We start from the raw sequence: 24,360 nt of genomic DNA on the forward strand, positions 1-24,360 counted from the left end.
GAAAGTGATGGTGTGCAAATGTAGATAAATAAAGTACTTTTTGTAAACAGAGCTCGTCTTAAACCTTTTTGATTCCACCTCGTATGTAAACGGTGAATGGCCTAAATCTATAGAATTTAAATCAACCATCCAGGATTTTTTCCCCACTCAGTGCTTATTTATTTCAGTACAGATTGTGTCCTAGCTTAGCACAGTTCACCCCTAAACCCCCGCAGTGTGTATGTCCCAGGCGTCTGTGTAATGTGTGTACACTGCTGACTGTCACCTTGGCTTCCATCATCGCCCTCTCCTTCTGTCCCGCTGCGAATCAGCTGTCGCTCTCCCGCCATTGTCACAATACCAACTTTATGAGGGTGATTTAGACACGGGCCAAATCGATCAATCACGGCGAGGGAGGCCGGCGCTAAACGATCGCTTGATGTGGTGAGCAATGGCGGCGCTGCGAGATTGCTGCGCCTGCTGCCCCGGCATCCTTACCTCAGCATTGTCTCTTACAGAGGGAGAGGGAATTGATGGGAAATAAAAAAAAGTGCAGCCAAGAGAAAAAGAGAGGAGGCGGGATAGAACACAGAAAGATCGAGAAGTAAAGGTGGGAGAGAAATGTGGGAGAGGGGAAAAGTGCAGGAATGACAAGGAGAGGTGTAGGTTGGGAGAAAAGTCCGAAAAAGAAAAAAAAAAACGGAAGTGGGATGGAAGGCAGAACGTGAAAGGAGCTACATAGAATGAGTGAAGAGAGAGAGAGAGAGAGAGAGAGAGAGAGAGAGAAGAAGAAGTGATTTGGGAGATGAAGTACAGGAGAGTAGGCTTGAAAAGAAAGCGTCAGAGAAAGGAAGTCAAGTGGGAGAGAGGAAGTGAGAGGAAGAGAGCGGAAAGAAAGAGGAGGATGAATAGAATAAAACTGTTTAAAATGCGTGATTGTTTCTCAGTAGGACTTCACAGCGCATATATAAGATACAGTGATATTAATATAATGGTAGTCATGAAATTAATCAGGACGCATCATTGATTTTATTTCACTGCAAAGGTAGGATTTATAAAAAAAATGTAATCAGGATACACTGTATTTTTATGGCACACATAATTCATTCCTGCGTATGTAGATATTTAGGTTCTGCTAGTTAAAAATTCATATAAAAGCAATAAGTTAGACATCAAACCAGTCAAGACGAACAAAATATGAATTCTAATTATAATAATAAAGAAATGTGACTGTCATTTTCAGTATGTCATATTTTATCTTTGTTAATGGGAATTTTTTTTAAGCACAAACCAAAAAAAATTTCCATTTCATTTTCCAAAGTATGAAGTGAATGCAATCTGTAGAATTTTTCCTCTAAAGTAAAAGACAACAAATAGTCGAGCAATTTAATTTCATACAATTTAATTCCGTAAAGGCGAACATTAGTAGCACTCAAGATAAAAAAAAAACAAGTATTTAAAATATACGAAAGAAACGGTGGTAACATTTCTGATTATGTGTGTTTATTATGTGTAATAGATGCATTTAGATGATTAGAGGAACATACACATATCTGAAAGGCTGGGAGGAGGTATATGGAGGCACTCGCTACTACCCCCAACTACTCCCTACTACCCCTCCCTCCTTTCTATAACTACCCCCATTCTTCCACATGCTACATCGCAGATAATGCAGTCAATTAAAATGAGATTGTGTGTGAGAGCCGAGCGCTGAGCATTGGTGTGTGTGTGTGTGTGTCTTTAATGCAGTAGGGGAGAGTGTATGTGCATTACCCTCGCAGCTCGGATCGGTTAAATGATATTTGGGGTCTCCTCCATCACGCCAGGCAGGCCGGGAAGCTGACGGCTCTCGCAGTCGGCGCGGCCTAAATTGAAGTGTCAGGTGGCAGAATTGTATTTTATTTTCTAATATGCTTGGCTACTAGCTGTGGAAGTGCTTTTTTTTTTTTCCTCCCCCTTTCCGCTGTTAAAAGTGTGCAGCACAAAAGCGGAGCGAGAGCCGAGTTATAAACCGCATCTACGGCTCAGATGGTGCTACTGAAATCTGCCATTAAAGTACCTTTGAAACGCTCACAGGATCAGGATGGTGCTGTGATTTTTTTTAAAACAGAAAGTGACCCTGTGTCCAGGAGGCAGAAGTGTTCAAGACAAGCCACGCCCATAATTACACCTTGATTTGGATTGAAATAGTAAAACTGTAGGTCATGTGATCGTAAACCTAATATATCATGATCATTCTTTGTTTTGCTGGTGTTAAAAAGTTATGTATAACACATTTAAACATATTTATTTTTCCATCATGAGTCTACTCACCCTAACAGTGTACTACTTTTTGGCATCCAGTGAAATGTTCTTAATAGCGTTTAAACCCCTCCCCTAAAACACACCCTGCTGCTAATCAGTATTTATATGAGTAAACATGGAAACGAGCCAAATACAACCCATCTTCATTTTATACATAACAAAATGATGAGAATCCAAAACCTCCATCAAGACCCTGAAAGCGTTCCTTATGGCCGTTTTAATTGGAGATCTATTGCACAAACACTGATTCGGGGACGGAAAGTGAACGATCCTCATGCTTTTCAGCTCGCATAAATTGTTTTAAATCAATCCCCTAACTAGCAATTTGGCTTTCAATGGGAAAGAAGAGAAGCAGGAAAGTTGGGTGGGTGGGGGTTTTGATAGAGGGGTAGTTAAATACTGCATCATTAGCAAATAACATTAAACTCAATGCTGAACGATTTTTTTTTCTATCTCGCTAATGGAGAGATCGCGAGCGGTGCGTTGTTTTCCAAGCCACCTCGGCCAATTGTTCGCTATTGCTGGGCTGTCAGCTATTCTTCTCGACACCCGACATCATGCGTATGCTTTTTAGTCGTGGAAACGGATCAGTGAGAAACATAGTGGTTATGAGTGGGTGGGGATGAGAAAGAGAGAGAGAGAGAGAAGAGAAGAGAAGAGAAGAGAGACAACATCAATAATTTAGGCAACGTTTATTGTGTTTTCTGATGTATATAGTATATATTTCAAGAAAAATGCTTTTTTAAAACTATTTTTTTGCCATTAAAGCATTACTCACCCATTTATAGATATATCACGTAAAATAAAAATAAAAAAATTTATATATTTCCTATGTAAAGTATGTTCACTGACATCTTATTTGACTCGTGCTGCCTTCAAGTGCTACCACACTTTTCTGAAACCACACACACACACACACACACACACACACACACACACACACACACACCTCAAACCCCTCATAAAAAGCTCTAATATTTCCGGGTCCCGTGCTCTAATAAGTAGGTTAAGCCCCTATCTGTTAATTAGGCTATTGCAGATGTGACTAATTTACCAGCCACGGGTGAACAATACACCGTGTGTGGAGGAGTTACGGACTCTCCTTTTTTCATGTCCCTTTTTTCCTGATAGGACAAGTCGTCTTTTTTCTTTTTTTTTCCCCTCCCTAAAACTCCGAACCGAGTACAGGTTGGTATTTTAATCGGCGCTCCCCTCCCTATCAGCTCCCACATAACAGCGTCTGGTGAAAAATAAATAAATTAATAAAACATTAAAGCGAACAGAGATAATTGTCATTATCAGAAGGAGTCGGAAAAGCCTCGGCTGTCTGAAATACAAATTAGATTATGATTCAATTATCAGACTTCAATATGCATGGGTGTGTGTGTGTGTGTGTGTGTGTGTGTGTGTGTGTGTGTGTGTGTAATTTCTGTCAGCTCCAGCAGATGCTGCCATTGTTTACACAACCCCCTATTCAAGTTCTCCATGCTTTCTTTTATCACCTTTTCCCCCCTGTGCTTCACTCTATTGCGTTCAGAGCAACTTATACTCTCGGTTGATTTACCGATGCTGTTTGTTTTTTGGTTATTATTTATGCTGTTCATAACTGAGCAAAACACAAAGCGTTACTTAGGGGACAAAGGCAAACTCACAAAACAGCCACAGCCATGGTAGCATCTCTGGAGAACCAAAAACGAGATGTATATATAAAAAATGATGCATAAAATCAAATCAAGCTTGTATTGTGTCCGCGAGATGGCTTGATGATGTAAACTACACGTTATCACACAGTCTGTTATAGACGGAGAGCATCTCGTACGTCACTTGATCCTTTTTTATAGCTTTTTTTTTTTCAGGCATGTCGAACTAGCGATTAATTTATTGTGAACACCGAGGCCAACGCATGAGAACCGAAGTTTTTCCTCAAAATCACGCAAAAACCTATACACTGTCAGAAGCTATCATGCTATCCGATCATCCCTTATAAAATCATCTCCCATGTGACAAGTAATAATCTTGATAAAAGATTACAGACTATTCCACAGATTCTTGATTTTAGTTCTCACAGAAAACCGTCAAGCTGGTGTATCTCCACGCCGCTAATAGGACAGAGGCCTTACATCCCTGAGGTCTATAACCATAAAACCGGATGATATTGGACCTTATTTTGATTCTGTTCCAGCGCCACGAGCGAAACGTCCTCAGCGGGTTTCGAGTGTTTTACAGTGTCAGATCTGGACTTCCTTTTATTTGAAGCACAGCCCCGTAATCAGCTGCTCAAAGTGGGTTAGCACAGTCCCTTCGGCCATATTGCAATTGCTTGGAAGAAGAAACTCCCTGTGTTTCATATCGTCTCCTTCTTTCTCTTACATACTCTCTCTCTCTCTCTCTTGATATCTCACTCATTCGTTCTTTAATTAACGCCAGGCGGAAATACATGAATAAGTAAACAGCATATAATAAGCCCTTCGCTTCCCCTGTGTAAATTCTCTCCGTAAGGATGGATTCTGTTTTGAAATATTCAGTCTTGTATAAAGAACAGGGAGGGTTACGACGTCAAACATCGGGCGCTGCGCTCTCTGCCCTCTGTGATTTCATTGTAGCCTTTGCGTTTTGAAAATGGACCGGGAGGAAAAAGGTTTTACGGGAATGATATCGAAGTGAAATCAGTGGTAGAGAAAATCCCATGACCTCGTGTTCTCCTGCCATCAAAACAACCGAATATTAAATCAATAACGTAATTCTCTTAGCTAATGGCTAGTAATCGAGCTTGAAGACAATTGATACCAGACTTCAAGTTTGTGTGATCATGTTCTTAGTCATTGGGCAAAAGTATTGGGACTGAAGAACTGATTTTGATTTGATACTGTGATGTGATGAAGGTCGTTTTATTATTTCTTGGAGCCCTTGGACAGTCGGACATTATGATTATTATTGTTGTAAATTTGTTGATTTCAGGTTTCATGATCGAAATTGGATATTTCAACCCCTGATAAAAAGAAATAACCTCCATTTTTCCCGGCCATTCCAGAGGACGTTAGATCATAACCCCCCGGTTGAGAGTGTAACTGTGCCTCCATTGGTGTTGGTCTTTCATTTCATTGTCGGGGTTTGTTTGGCGCGCTCGGGTCAAGTGACTTCTCAGACTAGAGGACTTGCCGAGTTTATTAATGCCTCCAGGCAGCACCTCGTGACCCTGTCAAATCAAATATACTGCGCGCTGATCCGCATCTGTGCGAGAGGACAGCCGTAGATGATAGATATCAAGTGAACTGCAACCCCTTCTAAATGACATAGACCCGAGTACACACATTGCTCAAAAGCCAGTTAACCCCTATCCACCCTCACACACACACACACACACACACACACACACACACACACACTCTAACACACCATAACACATTCACACACACACACACACACACACACACACACACATGGTCCGATGTCACAGTATTAAACTATTCTAAATACTACTTACTGTTGTATTCTGGATTCTGTTTGTGCTTCAGTTACTATGAAAGCAGCAACAAATCACAGGTTTATATTATTGTACTTGTTCTAATACAGAACAGTTTCTATAGGAACTTCTCTGTAACGTGACAATTTCAAGAGTGAGGAAAAATAAAAAGGCCGGTGAGGGAATGATGTTTCTAGCAGCTATAATGTAACACTAAACCAGGAGTCCCCAAGTTAAAGCTCGCGGGTCGAAAACGGCCCCTGCATATAGAACGACCCTCTGAACAATGCCAGAGACATATTTTGGGAATTAAATTTTAGATATATGTTTTACTCGTATCATATCTGTATTTGATAAGAAAGGTTGGCTTTCAAATTAAAATGTCCCTGTAATTAATAGAGGTCGAGTCACCGATAATTATTTGCTGAAACAATCGGCTATCGGCAAAAAATCCACACCAATAGTTTTTCCGGCTTCCGGTCCACCGTCGTTACGAGAGCGGCCTCTAGAGGGGAATCACTGATGCCACGTGCTGTTTGTTTTTACACGAGACGGCGCGCTGCACGGAGAGCATTCGGTTATATTTATTATTTATAATGTATTAATTATATCATTCGATTAATTAATGAACATATTAAAATTTTTCTATCCATCGACTTGTAGTTATAAACATAGAATAATTACTTGTTAGATTCACACACCAACCATATACATATGCATAATTTGCATGTTTTGATCTCAAGAGCAACGGATATGAAAAAAAATGTCATTATAATAAAATTAATGCTCTTTTAATTGGTGATGTATTTCTTTAAACGTGATGCTCATTTGCCTGTACGGTGCAGAACAAAATTATAAACTAAATCAAGCATCAGGAGGCAAAATAGATACATTTAAATGGTAATAAAATCTCTACAATAATACTGGTAGTCACTCCGGACCATGTGATGTTCTTCAGAAAGAAAGTTGTGTTGATGATGATTGTGTTGTTGATGATTTTTTCTGTAACAGCACAACACAAAGGATGTTCCCGTGCTTGCATATGGTAATGACCGCATCGTTTTACTCTATAATGAACTGTTTCTTCGCATCCCTTTCACGTACTTGTACAATATTTATTTTCTCAAATTGCCACCATTTTTTTTTTTTTAGAAGCCCTCCCAATTTGTGGCCAGATCAGTTTTTGTTTGTTTCTTCAGTGATGAACTTGACTCAACAGTGTGTTAACTGAAATGAGAAGTGACACGGTGGCTGAGCGATAATCCGGCTGCCCGAGACGCGTATTACTCCGCGCATACAAATAACCGTAACCATCTCATCGCTACAATGCGGCTGTAATTGGATCACAGATAGGGTTCTGTATTATTAAATAACGAAGCTGTAGCACTTCTGATTTGCTGACCTTTTGATACAGCGATACGGGAGACAACCAGACAACTGCAGCTTTCAGATCGGATCGAACAGTAAAATAAAATAAAAAACCTTTGCTTTTATCTTCTGTAGGTCAGTAGCTCAGTGGCAAAGGGACAAATTTGGAGAAAGTATAATGAAGATACTAGAAAAGTGTAAAGTTTTATGTCATTTTGTTGCTTTTATTCAAATGGCAGAATAATGTGTGGCAAGATAGTTTCATACGACTGTTATATAAAACTATATATCAAAGGTTTTACTTTTCTTCTTGTTCAGGAGGAGGTAAGGGGTGATGGGGGATTGGCAGAGATGTAAATTATTTGAGTAAATGTACTTTGTTACTGTTCTTACGTCATTGTCTACTAGTTTTAAAAATACCAGCAACTTATTTCTTACTTAACTACATAATGACACAATAGATGTTCTTTTTACTCCGGCGATATTTTAATTGATGATGAACTTTACCAACTACATTTTTCCCCTCTGTTGAAGACGTCATTAAGGCACTGCCCTACTCGCCTCCGCTGCCTGTGAGCGACTTTTTGACTCCACTGGCCTCATTTTCATTCCAAAACATGCTGGAATCAATTCCAAAAACTTTAAGAACCAGCTTTTGTTAATATATTGCTCTTCTCTGAGGCATCAAGTCACACAGCTCTGAATATTTGGTTTTTACAAATTGTACATTTATCTGTTGAATATTAATGATGGTTCTACTTTGTGGCAAGATTCAGTAATTTTAGTTGTTAATTGAAGATACCTTTTTTGAAAGACCGCTTTACTACTTTGTCTTTTTTTTTGACCGATTCGTTATTTTCGTTGCGTTGCGTTCTGGTGTGTTGAAGAGGTTGTTGTGTTGATCTTAATGTTGTTAATGCAGTGTTGAGGTGAAACAATTCAATTTGTATTTGAGGAAATAAAACCTCACAAATCAACAGTTTTTGACTTTGCATTAACACGTGTCTTGGTGTTGAGGACTCGTCCATCTTTGAGGCTACGTTCAATACGAGTCAAATACTCAAGTGTTGTTCAAATCAGATACGCAAAGACTTTTACTCAAGTCATATTGGGATCGGTGGCTTAATGGAGTCGGTTTTGCAGAAAGGAATCTATACTTTAATTCAATATGATTTTCAGCTACACGTTTAGGGATTAGTGGATGGGACATACCATTCTATTTGGTATTTGTTATGTCTCAACATCATCAGCCCCTTCATCATCATCATCTTATTATTATTATTATTGACATTCAAAAGCGTCATCACCCAAAGTAAAGTCAGATTTAGGATGAGGGATGATTTTTTCAGACCTCAGTGTCATTACAACATTAGCAGTTATTATAACATTGTTGTTACAGCTCTTATTATTCAGCCCTCCCATGTATCACCGTCTCATTTCTCCAAAGCAGTTATTTTTATTTGTAATTTTATATATATTTATATACTTTTTTTTTCACCCACATACACCCTCAGGGTTAGTGATTTCAAACTCGTTATGGAAATCCGGTCACGAGTGTGTTTTCTTCTCTTTAATTCGCGCATCCATGAATTTCCGTGTCAGAAATGCGACCTTCACCGAACTCCATTAATGCATAAATCCAATCTGATGCATAAATCACAGCGTATGCATCAAGCCAGCCAGCTCTCCTCTCTCTCCTTCTCTCTCTCTCTCTCTCTCTCATTCTCAGAATTATGCATAGTGTACTGCATAGAGATTATAGGATACACCCAAGGAACACGCTTGGACACCTCGGTCGTGAAGTTACAGTTGGAATCTGAATGTGACGCGTACCGTGTAGAAACGAGAAGGGGTTGTGTGAGCCGGGTGAGGGGTGAGGGGCCGGAGGGTGGTGTTGGGGGTGGCGGAGTGGGTGTGGATAAAGGGAGGAGGGTCAGAGCCATTAAATAAAATGTTCATTGTTGCCTTTAATTAAATCGTCTATGCAATCAGAGCCAGAGCAGGAGATTGGATTGTATGACATATCTCTAGCGCTCCGCTGAGAGCTCCCATCAACTACGGCAAAGATATCAGGAGTGGAACGAACATAAAGTCAATTACAGCTCCTACAGGGAGCGGAGAAAAGGAGGGTGGAGGCAACCGGAAAACATGCTCTCACATCCCGGGGTTGTTCTTCCTCAAGATTTTAGCCCCCAACACAAAATCGATACAATATAGAATACAAGTACTTTATTCAGATTAAATACAATTGTGTTCTAAACAAAAACATGTAGAGATACGCACAGCAAGAGACGTCTCCTTTTTTCTTCTGAGACGATTTTCCGCATACTCCATCGTTATTAAGAGAAAATATTTCAGAAATTATAATGCTGTATAATACTCCTTAAAGGTCTTCAAATCTTAGCAGCATTCCTTAGTAGGTTCTGGAATGTAAAGAAATACAAAAACGCTGTTTCAGAAACTTCATAGGACGTCTGTTTGACTCCGAGCATGAACTCGGGTGATGCAGCTGAGTCTGAGGAACTGTGCAGTTTGAATATGGAATTGAAGTTTTTCTTTTTTTATCAACTGTGAATAAAAATTGATGTCTATTTCCAGATGCTTTGTTTTTTTTTTCTCAGTATTTCTGGGGACATAGTGATAGGGTTCATAGTTAATAAAAAAAAATAATACAGTGGATATTGTCATTACGTTCCCGCCGCTGTTGATGTTTAGTCTCAGCTGGATATGGAATATTGGAAATTCAAATATAGTAGATTGTGACTGGAACACTCTGAGGCTTTATTAGCTGACGTGATTACGCTCTACATCATGCCCTTTTCAGATGATTAAACACACGGCTCACGTCGTAACCCATAAATATCTGTGATTATTTTTCTTTTTTTTAAGTGTGCGTGCTGACAGAATGTACACATGCTCACACATGGCCAAGTGATTGCTTATTGGTTTGCAGTGTGTGCGTGCATGTGTGTGTGTGTGTGTGTGTGTGTGTGTGTGTGTGTGTGTGTGTGTGTGTGTGTATCTGCGACAGATCGTATCAGAGGTGCCAAAAATTTTTGCCTGACGATTACAGAGCAGAGACCAGAACACCACGTTTCCACATATTTTGTATCCTGTGCTTTTACAGATGGATAGATATATAATCAAAAGGATAGACACTTTAATGGATGGATGGATGGATGGATGGATTGGCTGGAACTGCATTACCAACAGTTCATATAATCATTGACACTTTTTTATTGTTTATTTTTTCAGCCAATCACAGCACAGCTCTGAGATAATGTCCCCCTCACACACACACACACACACACACACACACACACACACACACACACACACACACACACACGGTACACGTGGTATATACACATAAGCGGTGGTACATGTCTCCAGGTCACCCTAGCCATGTTGTTTTAACCTCAGGGCTCTGTGGACTGGAGGAGGAGAATCAGCAGTTCTGTGAAACCCTGCTGATGACTGGGGAAAAGATAACGCCGGTGAGGGCTGATTATTATTTGCGCTGCGCTCGCGTCGATAGATTAAAAGGGTGCTTCAGGTACGAGAGGTCAGAGCGTTGCCCTCTAATTATTTCAACAAGGACTTGAGCAGTCCTTCACGCTGCCATCTGAGAAGTTCTCAAGCGCGAAGGCGACACGGGAGCAGGGAATTCTTAATATGTCCTCTTAATCAGCGCAATTAAAACAGATGTGTTCCAGCGTGCTGCGTGTCTCCTGCCGTGTGTTAGCCGGACCGAAAGTGACAAGATGCTCTCGGATCGAGCCCAAAAGCAGCCATTACACTTTTTACACCTCAAACATTACCACAAACTAGCTTTCAAATGATATTCGGTGAGAGATCTTGACCTGGAAGAGACACGAATGTAGTAACAAATACATTTACCCTCAGATGACCTTCAATTCTTATTAATATCAATAACAGTTTCATATTTAAAACAATTCTTCTAATTTGTATAGCATTAAAGAGTATTTTTGAAAAATGTTTTGTTATAGTAGATTTTATTTTATATATGTTTCTATAAAAAATACAAACAGAAATGTCATAAAACATTCATTTCTATGGTAGAAATGTAAAAAAAATAATACAATAGTTTAATTAAATAAAACTTATTTCATGGTTGATAAATTTTCTGGTCTTCCATTTTTTTAAATAAATATTTAACTACAATTTACATTTAAATACAAAATGCAAAAATAATTAATATTTAGGCATTTTTTGATGGTGATAAGATTTTTTCTTAATTAAAAGTTGATTGGAAATTTATAGTAAAAAAAATCATAATATGGATAATCGAAGATTAATATTAGATTTATCAAGAATTATAAAGTGATGGGTGTGTAGTTGAGTAGGGAACACCTTTAAAGTTTGTCAGAAATATGAATGGCACAGTCGAAGCAGATAAACAGCTTTTCTGGATCGCGATCATTAAACGAGATTAAACTTGTGTATGCAAAAAAATAAATCAAGTAACCCAAAAAAAAATCACTGTTGATTTCTTCTGGTGCTCCACATATGAAATGTTGCAGGCTGTACATCTACATCCTGACAGTGTAATTGATTTTCTATTGATGCACTGGCCGGCCACGCGTATCTCTAATTCTATCATTGAATTTAATGACAGAAAATAAAAGCTATCGGATCTCGGCGAGGCCGCGGAGACGGAGGAGAGGCAGAGAACGCAGAAAATCGACCCCGGGGTTCCGTGGTCTCGCGCCGTACATGCGAAACGGAGCTTTAAGGAATTACAATGTTTTATGACCAAAAGGATTTCAATATCGATTCGGGGGAAAATGGTTCTGTTTTTCTTTTAAGCTGCGGGCGACACGTGACGGATGATGTGCTTACGGTCGTAATATTAACAAGGTGGAAGGACAAGATTCGAGATTCACGACTCTGAAGTCAGAGAAGTTTGAGATGAAAACTTCACCAGGAGAACAGACAATCCCATAAAACTACTTCTGTAAATATTAATAATAATAATAATAATAATAATAATACTCATTATGAAGAAATAATTATAATTATAATAGTAATTATTATTAGCAGTATTCATATATTAATATTAAAAGTGGTTTACAAGATTAAAATATTATTAGGGATAATAAAATTAAAATATTAGTATTACATTGTAATAGACATATTGTGATAGAAGAGTATCTGTGAGAGTGAAAGGGAAAGTTTATAGGACTGTGGTGAGACCTGAGATGTTGTAGGTTTAGAGACAGTGGCATTGAGTAAAAGACAGGAGGTGAAGCTGGAGGTAGCAGAGCTGAAGATGTTGAGATGTTCGTTGGGAGTGACGACGATAGACAGGATTAGAAATTAGTTTATTAGAGGGACAGAGCATGTAGAACGTTTTGGAGACAAGGTGAGGGAGGCAGGACTGGGATGGTTTGGACATGTGCAGAGGAGGGACATGGGGTATATCGGTAGAAGAATGCCGAGGATGGAGACACCAGGAGGGAGGAAAAGAGGAAGACCCAAGAGGAGGGATGACATGCAGGTGGTTGGGGTGAAAGAGCAGATGTAGAGGACAGGGGGGTATGGAGACGGATGATCCACCGTGGCGCCCCCTAATGGGAGAAGCCGAAAGAAGAAGACGGCATTATAATAGACATATAATATTGATATAATTTTAATGACAACAATAATAAATGTATACAAACATGTACAGAGAATAAACTGCAACAGATGACAGATAGAATTTGAGTAAATTAAATCAAAATGATTATAACTTCTCATATTTCTATAACACATAACGCGTAACCCTGACTGATAAAACCAGCACTGCTAGAAATAAGAAAAGTTTGTGTAACTATTTACATAATGCCAGATTGAGATATATTAAGTGTTTATAAGGTTCCATACCACAGCAGTATTGATGAATTTTCTACAACAGCAGCTCTGACAGAGGTGCGGCATCTAATCACGTTATACAGAATGCTCTCGGTCTAATAATGTTAGAGTTTCTATAGTAACAGCTCGCATTGGGACTCGTCTGCTGGAGGCTCGTGAACGGTTTTATTTACAGAAGTTTGCTTAATGTTGATAGAAGGAGTCTTCAGTGTCAAGGCTTCAGAGCAGTTCGGGGGAATGTGACAAACTGTGTTAGGCCATGCTGTCATGCTTTAAAGAAGCTAAAGCTGACGAGTATTGACTGTTTATAGCTGCTCTAAGGTAAGCGAGAACAGGAACTGAATAAACTATAAATGTTTGTTCTTGATGTTAAGTAAAAGAAAGGCTGTGGTGTGAGAGGAATAAAACAGTTTAGTGGTCATGTTAGAAGAAAATAATCTTCAGGACGGTAATGATGGTTCTGCTTTATTACACCATGAGTTCATTGTTTTTCCTGTAAATGTTATATTCCTTTTCTTACCATGGTCCAAAAAAACGTATTTTATTAAAAAGACTCATTTCTTGCAAAAAAAATGTCTAGACGGGTCAGATCCTATTGCTGAGCAGTGCAACTTACATTCATCTCATTCATACAGCTGAGCAGCTATAGGGTTAAGGGCCTTGCTCAGGGGCCCAGGAATGGCAATTTGGTGTGGTTGGTATTTAAAGTCCGATGCCTCGTTCACTAAGCTACCACCAAATAAATGAATGTAACATGAAATTTTATGTTTTTAATAGTATCGTTTTAAAAATATGCATCCTGATGCCTTCGCCTGCGCTAGTAACTAATAACGCTGAGGAGATTCCAAAGCATGTAGCATCATCTGCGTTTCAGACAGGGGCGTACCGGATAATAACGCCTTCCTCTGGACAGCTCATTATCAGTCCACACAAACATGTATTTAGGCTTTGATTAGAGCGATTTGTGCAGCTCCACTAGCATTTGTTAAAAACACTTTTGGATGAACTTCAAAACCAGGTTCCGGACAAAGGCCTCTCTCGCCAGCGCCTTCGGCTGAATGAGACAATCATTGTGAATGGGGCTCCCGCAGCTCGCTTTTCCTCCCTAACGCCACACGCCCTCGACGCATGCCGCGTCAAGGATTCGGCGGCGTGAATGTTTGTTGATTCCCCCCCTCCCAAAATCAACCAGCAGATTAGCTTGAATTGGTCGGGAATGAGGCTCAGAGACTTCGGTGGCTCGCTGCAGCCTCAACCCATTTCCCATTTCCTGTGTGGGTGTGCTCGCATGCTGGAGGTGTGACAGAAAGGGCAATGGTAATTACCGTCTGTTTCTGTGGCGCACTGCAAAACCATCCCAAAACACACACACACACACACACACACACACACACACACACACACACACACACACCTTCAAACAAAATCAGCTAAGCAACTTGTGTTTGCATTCCATGAGTATCGAATTCCTGACCCAAATAAGACACAGAAATGTCGGAAATAATCACATCCTGCCCACATTCTACCCAAGTGCATGATGGGATTTCTTAAATGTGCTCAGTCTTCTCCATTGCGACTCATGCTAGGTGCAATTTCGGACAGATTCATTCCTCACTGGTTCTTTCTTTCCCCTTAATCTGTGTTGTGTGTGTGTGTGTGTGGCAGCTCATCATTTCCTTTTTCTCATCTTCCACATCGTCTATTTTCTTGCCTCGAAAAATGCATCTGATTACGAGAGAGCGTGGCGCTAAACGCAGACCCAGCTGAAGTGCTTAATTTGCAGATAATAATGAGATTCCACATGACTCCTTCATATTATAAGCTTTTGACGGGGTTGTGTGTGTTTGTTTGTTTGTTTGTTTTTTGGTTTTTAATGTTTAGCCCTCTATAATATTTATCCCAAAGTGGGAACGATTGTTTATTATTGAGTATTTATTCTGAATGTTTTCTGAGAAGTCTACGAAAGCATGTACGATTCCTTGGACGAATGATGTGTTCAAGCATGGATGTGTGTTTGACGTTGGTTTTGAGGAAAGTCGCTGGTGCAACTTCTTGGAACATTATAACTTCTTGTATAATTTTCATAGCCATTTTCTCTTCACAAGGTTCCAATAAACAAATGTTTTAAGCTTTATGACTAGCTGAGTTTTTTTCCTCAGTCATTAATTAATCATTAACTATCTATTAATTAATGAGTGGTTAATAACCATTCATACGTAGCTAATGACTGATGCTAATGATTCAGCTCGCTGGCATATAACCGCAGCACTCTCGATTAAAACGTAACCATTACAGAGTCACATGACTTCTATTCATGGTGGCCCCTCCCTTTATATTCATCATATTCACAAGCGGAGGCAGATGATTGGATGATTCGTATATGTAAATCGTACAGTACAATTTTTGTACCAGATTCCAAGGTATCGTCAATTATCCGATCATTACCTTATCAAATAAAAAATATCGAATTTTAGATCGAGTGATATCTTCGAATATCAAATATTTGCTTAAATGCTGAATCATTGGCTGAAAAGAAGAAAATAACCCCAAGTACTTGTGTTATTTGTCGCTGTCTGAAAATACGGGCCAGAATTCCCGGCCATCCCATTTTCTTTTTCCCCCCTCACGTTAACAATGAATACATTTCACAGCTCACTTGCTCTAAAAGTGTGGGTGGCACGGCATAACATCCTACACAGCATGCAGGAGAGAGAGAGAGAGAGAGAGAGAAGAGAGAGAGAATATCTAACGGCTTGAGCCCATCTCCAAAGCTGCACACTCCGCCAAGCTCATCAATTATTGACAGCTGTGCACGCAAAACTCCTGCGCTCGAAATGCAGTTTCAGGAGTCTGCCTTTTAGCTGCAGCACAAAGAGAAGAACCTCTCGCCCAGATTTCTGTCCCGAAATCACCCAATCATACGGATAATCATCTTCATTCATTCAGGAATTCTTGGATCTGGTGTATATTTTGGGATTTCCCAGAGTGAGGGTGGGAATATATCCTGCAAGGAATCACACATTTTTTTCACACATACACACCTAGGGGTAATAATGTGTCTTTGATACACCTAGGGAATGTTTTGTGAAGGATGGAGGAAACTGGAGAACGAGGAGCAACTCGGGGACACGAGAAAAACATGCGGAACTCCGTACAGTAATTCATGCTAAAGATCGAACCCCCTCGATGATGCGACAGAGAGGAAAAAATCAGGGTGTGTTGTGTGCTTGCTCATTGGATTTCAAGGAAACCTCATAAAGCTCAAAATAACCTCACACGAGAAAGCTACAGGAGATCACACGAGATCACACGAGAAAGCTACAGGTTTAGTTTAGTACCCTAATTATTTTTCTTTATTTTCGATTTATTTGTTTTGTTTTTTCTACTACAATCAATTTTGTTTTATTCAAACTCATCCAAATTATTGACAGTTCCACACCAGCCTTTAGTGAAAAAGCATTGTGTATGGTACAATAGTATTATATATAATAATAGTAATATATATATATATAATACTGCTATCCCGATAATTACAACTCAAGTGGAAGCGTTTATGATGAAGTGAAAGAGATTCTAGTGAGAATGTGAGTTCTGCTTTATGCACTCATTTTCTCTTCATACTGTATATTTGCACTTCTGGGCAGATAGAAAAGAAAAGTACACGTGAGAGAGAGAGATAGAGAGAGAAGGAGACGGAGAGGGAGGGAGGACGAGTGCATTGGCTGCGATGTATAGGAATGAGAAGAGAGAGCCAATGGAGTGTGGAGCTCTACCCCTCCCGCTCGTACATCTCCGCTCCTCTGCAGCTCGCGCAAAGCCTGATGAATAACAGAGAAGGGACTTGTCTCTGGGATTATTAATTTCCATCTCTCTCTTTCTCTCTCTCTCTCTCTCTTTCTTTCTTTCTTTCTTTCTTCTACTCTCGTGTGTGCTCACGCTCCCCCTCTCTTTCTTTCTCTTTCTCCATCTCATGCACTCGTTGCTCTCGGGCACTCTTTTTTTGTTGTTGTTGTTTCTCGGTTTTTCCTTTTACCTCTCGCTCCTTCTTTCTTTTTCGCTTCTCCTCCTTTTCTTGAAATGATCCTTTCGCTCACGTGCGAGAGCGTGCGAGTGGGCTGCATGGAGCCGCTCGGTAGCTGCCGCCGCTGCTAACGCCAATCCTCTTCCTCCTCCTCGCGAGAGACACGCAGCCGGTGAGTGGATCACACATGTTAGAACGAGCGAGGAAGAAGGACGCCGGGATGCAGAGGGGTGACGGAGTGACGGAGGGGTGCGTTTACTAACGAAACGCTCCGACCATAAACATGATGCAGTTTCGGAGGACCATGCGCCGGTGCTCGCCAAGCGAGTGTGTGTGTGTGTGTGTGTGTGTGAGAGAGAGAGAGAGAGATGCACTCAAAGTGTAATGGCCATAGTTACCTTTGTTGTTAATGGAGGCGAAAATGGCAAGCAGTGTCTAAATGCTGATGATAATAATGATAATGAGGCTTAATTGAAATAGCTGGGAATTACCGTTTATTTTGTTGATCCCATTCGATCTCATTCTCTCTCTTTCTCTCTCTCTCTCCCACACACACACACACACACACACACACACACACACACACACACACGCCAATCGCATCTCTATCTCAATTGCTTGCTCTCCATGTTCAAATATTGATGGCTCTCCGGCTGCAGAAACAATAACGACACTAATGACATTTGCATTGGAAATGAGTTATGGAAGCAATAATAAGTTCTAATTGAACACTCAGCTATTTATATGTCCTGCTTAAGGCACTAAATTGTTTGTTGTGATAAGAACGATGAAGAATAATTGCTCTTGAATAGATCTAAGATTTAAAATATGTGCAGGGATGGATGGAGGGGTGGAGCCTGATGTTGTGGTTTGGATTGCGTTCGCATCTGTTTTTTTTTTTTTTTTTAAAAGACAATGCAGGGGTGGTAATTAGTGAAATAGGTTATAAAAAAAAGTTGAAAGCGTGTACTGAAAATAAATAAATAAATATTTGTTTGACACCAGAGTTTCTACCAAACATCCCACAGTGTGAAGAAACTAAATCAAACCCTGAAACCGGAAATTGACCTGTTCCAGTGGGCGTGGCCTATTATTCTAAACAACATACTTGATTGACAGCACTGATGAATAAATCAATATTTGTTTGACGCCAACGTTTATACCAAACATTCAGCAGTGTGGAGACACAAAATCAAACCCCAACATTGAGAACTGACCTGACAGAGTGGGAGTGGCCTATTATTCTAAAACAGCATACTTGATTGACAGCTAAGATGAATAAATAAATATTTGTTTGACACCAGAGTTTATACCAAACATTCAGCAGTGTGAAGAATTAAATCAAACCCTAAAAACGGAAATTGACCTGTTCCAGTGGGTGTGGCCTATTATTCTAAACAGCATACTTGATTGACAGCTCATATGAATAAATGAATATTTGTTTGACACCTAAGTTTTTAACAAACATCCAGCAGTGTGGAGACACAAAATCAAAACCCAACATTGAGAACTGACCCGACAGAGACAGAGTGGGTGTGACCTATTATTCTAAACAGCATACTTAATTGACAGATCAGATAAACAGATGAATGCTGGAGTTTCTAACTTTTCCAAACATCCAGCAGTGTGAAGAAAGTAAATCAAACCCTAACATTAAGAACTGACCTGACCCAGTGGGCGTGGCCTATTATTCAAAAGAGCATACTTAACTGGCAGCTCTCTTGTCTGATGCATATTAAGCACATTAACTTAAATCTCAAGAACTTTTAACGATTCTTCGAGCCATGCTCCACGCTAGTCACCCAGGCTGTATTAGCTAGTTCATGTTCACTTGCTAGTTCACATGGTTTTGATTGAACGTCTACAGGAAACATCATCGTCACTGTTCATGCTACTTATTAGCAATTTCATTAAAACTCAGTATAGAGACAAATCCAAACGACCCCAAATCGGGTCGAACGATTCCTCCAATGTGTTTGTGGTGTGTTGTTTTTTAGTAACTTAATGCAATAAACTAAATAAGGATGGAAGCAGCAGAGCTCGATGGCGTGACCTCGGATGAGTACGTAGCTGGAAAAGTTCAACTGCTTTGGTTTGATAATTGTTTGGCTAGTCAGTGTTTAGTTAGCTGGCATAAGACGCTACTTATAATTTTATAAACAGGCCATGCCCCCACCCTACAAGTGACACCAGTACCATTTGTTACACATTCACATGAAACAAGCCCCGCCCACTTTGCATTACTAAGAACAAATAGACGTTGAAATATCCCTCGCATTGTGTTTCAGAAAGCCATCGTAGAGGTTTCGCATATTGTGCTTTGAAAATTGCACACAAAAAAAAGCAAACGATATCAGTACATTTCCACGCCGTTGTGTTTCTCCTGCTGTGTGTATAGTTCGGTTGCGCAGCGTGCTCGGAGGCGAGGATGGAACATGGCACGCGTTTACACACGGAAAACAAATCATCCTCCGTAAACTACACGTCCGTTTTTTTTTTTTTCCTCGTGTCATCCCAGCGCGATGTATCGGTTTTCAGACGTTTTTTTTCTGTAGGAAGCAGCCGCGAGTGCTAGAATACCCCCATATCCAGTTTATGTAATTCGGTGACTCATGATGTGGGTGCACCGGGGCGTTATGCAAGTTCTGGACTGCGCTTTGAATAATTGCTTGTCTGTGCAGCACCTACGAGGTTCCTGGCAAAAAACACGCTTGACTGCACCCCCTGCTCCCATCAGCAGAGCGCGCGTGTGTGTGTGTGTGTGTGTGTTCGCGTCGGGCGATGTTTCGATGGGTAAATCCTGATGGGCGGCAGCACGCTCGCACGTCTGGGCTAAATTATTCCAGAGTGAGGAAAAGACGCTGGATCCTGCATATGCCCCATGCCTGCAATCTACTTTAGCACTCATTAGACCTCGAATACATCATGCAGATTTTCTGCCCGGTCCTCTCATTTAAAATTCCGCTCTACTTGACAGAAGTTGGATGGGGGGGGGGGGGTGTATAATCAAAGTCACGCCGCTCAAGTTGACGCGTTTCTTTTTTCCTTTAAAAAGAAGCCAGAGTAAGAATCTGTAAGTAAGTCGGTGTATCATCATCGTAGACAGTTGTAAGAGAAAACACTGGTGGCGTGAAGAAGCGAGAAAAGAGGCTGAATTCTTCCTAGACCAGAGTGTAGGGACGGTTTGGGTCGACGCTTTCTGTTAGTTTTTGTGAAAAAAGTGAACCCTGCTTTGGAATAGAAGCAGACGTGTAGACTTCTGTATGTATTGGTTTTCACCCCACAGCCTTCTTACGACATCACGATATAATTTATGATGTAGTAACAGAGCGAATGTGATGATATAAATGTAATCCTGCCGCAGTGTGACTGTGCGCTGCTGTGATTTCATGTTTGGATGTGTGGAATATGCTTAGCTGAACTCCACGATCCATTTCCTCTCGTTCTTGCATCGTTCCCTTCAGGGTTGCTCTGTCATTTTCTGGCCGAACTTTAGTGCTGTGAAATTCGCTCGCTTATGCGCAGGTTACGTAACGACTGGCGTATTTCTATTCCGAGGCTCGATGAGGCCTGCAGCAAACGCGTTGCATTCGTTTTTAGCTCTGCTTCTCCGGGTCCGAACGGGGAGGGGAGGACGGGAGAAACCTCACATCAGGGAGTCTGTGATGCTTTATGACTTGGGAACATTGCCTTCCACTTGAAATGTTAATGTGGCGAATGCAGATGGTCAGGAAACGAAGTCTGAACCCCCTCAGGGATTCGTGGAACAGAGCAAGGAAATAAACGACACGACGATATAAATACAAACGCACCTTCCTGTGTGATGCGCCGCTATTAAAAGAAAAAAAGGAGCAAGTACAAGCAAGCCGAGTGGGTTATGAAATGCGTACACGTTAGAGCAACGCTCGGCGACTGTCTTAATACTTTAAACTGAAGCATTAGCGAGCAGAAGGGCGAGCCTGGCTCTTTGTAAACATTTCCACATGAGCGGACGCGCCGCCACAACAGAAAGATAAACCCCGGGTCGAACACGACGATAAAGCGACTGCTTCACCAGATTAAAAAGCGAGCCGGGTGCCAGCTTGGCAGCATCGCGTGGATTATTTATAATGGGTGCCAGAGAAAAAAAAATGCAAATCATGCAATTACAAGGCTCGGAGCCATAACAGAGCAGAATTAATACCTTCTGCAGATGTGAAGAAGTTAAAAAGAGATAAATTCAAATGTTGCCAAAATGAGACAGACATCTTGCAAAAGAATATCGTTCATAATCAGAGTTTGGTTCCCATCACGCTGAGGGCTTCGGGCAAAATCTGCAGTTTTGTGTTCACACCGAGAGAACCTGTTTCTCCTATGCGTTCTATTTACATTTAGATCACGCTCGCGCTGCATGTTGTGCACGCTGTCGTGATTCAGAGGATAGAGGGTTTATTTACACACTGCTGAATGTGTCGGTTTAATCTACTGAACAATCAGAACATGCTGAATATTTATTCAGTTATTACTTTAGCTGACTCGTTTTCCGACTAGCTAACGGCTACAACCGGAATTGTACTGAATTCACTGAACAATTTGATCTTTGGTTTGAAGAAACTTAAATGCATGTCAGATTTTATATGGAATCTTTGAGCTGCGATGCTTCACTAAACCCTGTCAGAGATGAGCTCGCTGTGTGAATCATTCCAGCTAGCTATGTTAGCTGAAACACTAATTCAGCTCTGTACAGAAAGTGCAGTGTGGCCTACACCATCTTTCCTGCACAAAACAGAAGTGAAGTCAGAGCCTGTAGATGATTAGCAGATGATGCTAGTTTAGTAATCGCAGTACCACCGTTGGACAATTTCGATTAATATCCAATAAAAATATATATGAAGTGATGAATCGGCTAATCCGCACTGCCATTTTCTCATTACAGTTCAACTCCACGTTCATCGTGTGCAATTTCTGCTTTTCTTTCGTCTGTGTTTCACGGTGAATCTAAAGGATGTGAGCGAGCAGCTAATCCCTCTCGTTCGTACGTAGCAGAAGCTCGTATAAGGAAGAGAAGGAAAGATCTGGCGCGGGCCGTGTGTGAGATTAGTCTTATCTTTAATTGCATTGTATATATGGATATCCACAGTGACAATGACAAACAGGGGGAGCTTGTGTGTGTGTGTGTGTGTGTGTGTGTGTGTGTGTGTGTGTGTGTGATGAATAACACTGTGGTCAGGATCCGGTCTCTAAAGATGCCTTTAGTACTGATTTTTTTCATGTGTTAAAGAATAGCATGTCATGTGACCTATGTATATTTATGTTTAATGTTGCAAAAATACTTATCAAGTCCCTGAATGGGAAACACTGTTTTATATATATACATTTTTAGGATGTGCATCTCCATTACTGAGGCCGAAGTGATTCACATCTGGATGCATTGCCAATGATATGTTACATTAAAGATACACATGAAGCAGATTAAATTTAAAAAAATCTGATGCTCTGCAATTAAATACAGTAAAATCTAACAACAGCAAAGCATCAATTCTGACTTCTGATGTATGGCCCTTTCACAAACACACAGAGTAGATGTTCTTTTCCTGTTACGTCTGCAGAAAGACGCAGCTCTACCTCTGCCATGTTAATCTGTATTCTATGTGACTCTCAGGACACGCCTCCGTCTCGTAGTGTTTTGATGCGTCATATTGACGTGGCAGCAGCAGAGAACGCGTTCGAGAAACGGTTTGCAGGAATCGATCTACATATCAAATATTGACGACAAATTATTGGTCACTTTCTGAATAGTAAAAATATAGAACTTCTACTAATAATTTATATAAATAAATCATTTTTTGGCAACGCAAATATGTTAAAAATCGATGCATCGCGATACAAAAGAAAATTGATGCATCACATTGCTAAATTTTATGCCGACGCATCGATGCAAATGTCTGAATCTTACCATCCTTAATATATATTATAATATATAATATGTATTATATATTCTACATATGTGTATTAAAAGCTGAATAACTAAGAACAAATGGTTCCGTAAGGGTACTTAATGGTATCTAAAGGTTCCAGCTTCCTAATGATGAACCTCCTGGTCGCACAGTATTTTTAGCGTTTTGCGTAGAAGCATTAACATTTCTCCCACATCCCATCCCAGTTCTGACCATGGGCTGTTTTTTCCACTGCACTAAATACAGGAATATTCTATTGTGTTAGAGTCTGTATCATGTCATGCCTAAAATGGTCTCTCGTACCGGCACCAATTTGTTTTGTATCGAAATATGATCAGTACCAAATTGTACAGAAACACATGGTAGTGTGGTAATGGCGGTGTTACGCTGCCTCACAGTGATATCATTGCTCTATTTTTAATATTTTTACCTCCAGTTTGGTCTGCTCTTGTATCTAAAGAAAAAATCAAGAAAAACATTGGTGGTGTAAATAATAAATCAACCGAGTCATATTTCAGATGATCTTTGCTACCTCGTGTCTTTTAAACCACCGCCGAATATTTAGGATTTTCCGATCGGTTCGTAATGAATTTAGGTTTAAAGTTGATTGATAAGCATCAACCGATAGCGAAGAAACCCGAGCGAGGTCGATTCCGCCGTCATGGTAATCGCTCGATCTACAAGAACATCTAATCATTCGCTCTCAAGATGTCTGCCAGAGACGGGCATGCGGGGATTGCCTCGCAGATGGCATTGTCAGCATGAGTTATGTCTTATGGGAGACTTTGGTTTGGAATATTTTAAACACTCGTGCTGAGGCGACGGGGGAATTTTCCTCTTTTTTTTTTTTTTCCTCAGCTGAATTAATGTTGCATAAAAAGAGAAGACGAAGACAGAAAGCATGAAGAATTCAAAGAGTGGGGATCTGCTGCTGATCGACTGAGAAGTTTTCTTACATTATTCATTTTACATTTGTTTTTAAGTGTTGGGTATCATAAAAAGAGCTTATTGGTACACTCCATGTCAGGAGATGTTTTTTTTCTTTTTTCCATTTTTCCATTCTAACACCTGAACATAAGATGGTGTGTGATTTCTGGACATCCTATTCTACATTAGGTCCCCATTTGCTGCTCTTCTGGGGAGATGTTCCATTAGATTTTGGGGTGTGCTTGTGGAGATTTGTGTGAAATTCAGCCACAGGGGTGTTAGTAAAGTCAGGTAGTGATGTAGGTGAGGTGAGGAGGCCTGGGGTACAGTCCGTGTTCACATTCATCCCAAAGGTGTTTAATAGGGTCGAAACTTCTAAAGCTGGAGATCTTTCGCTCCAACCGACGTAAAGCATATATTTAAAAAGCTGGCTTTGTGCACTGCCATGCTGAAACATGTTTGGATGTCTTGGTTCAAGTGAAGAGGAC

General features: G+C 40.4%; 1 protein-coding gene across 12 annotated transcripts in view; it reads left to right on the forward strand.

Annotated features, from left to right (window-relative positions):
* rbfox1 (RNA binding fox-1 homolog 1) overlaps positions 1–24,360 on the forward strand; it is a 257,633-nt gene that overhangs the window by 170,436 nt on the left and 62,837 nt on the right. Inside the window, exon 1 of one of the 12 annotated variants that reach the window (XM_046865712.1) lies at positions 16,856–17,181. The exons of the other annotated variants lie outside the window; for them this stretch is intronic. The gene's annotated coding sequence lies outside the window, so the exon portion shown is untranslated. Of the gene's footprint in view, positions 1–16,855; positions 17,182–24,360 lie in introns of those variants that run through there. 12 annotated transcript variants of the gene reach the window in all.

The sequence above is a fragment of the Silurus meridionalis genome, chromosome 14, assembly GCF_014805685.1.
Source record: "Silurus meridionalis isolate SWU-2019-XX chromosome 14, ASM1480568v1, whole genome shotgun sequence".
Taxonomy (NCBI): domain Eukaryota; kingdom Metazoa; phylum Chordata; class Actinopteri; order Siluriformes; family Siluridae; genus Silurus; species Silurus meridionalis.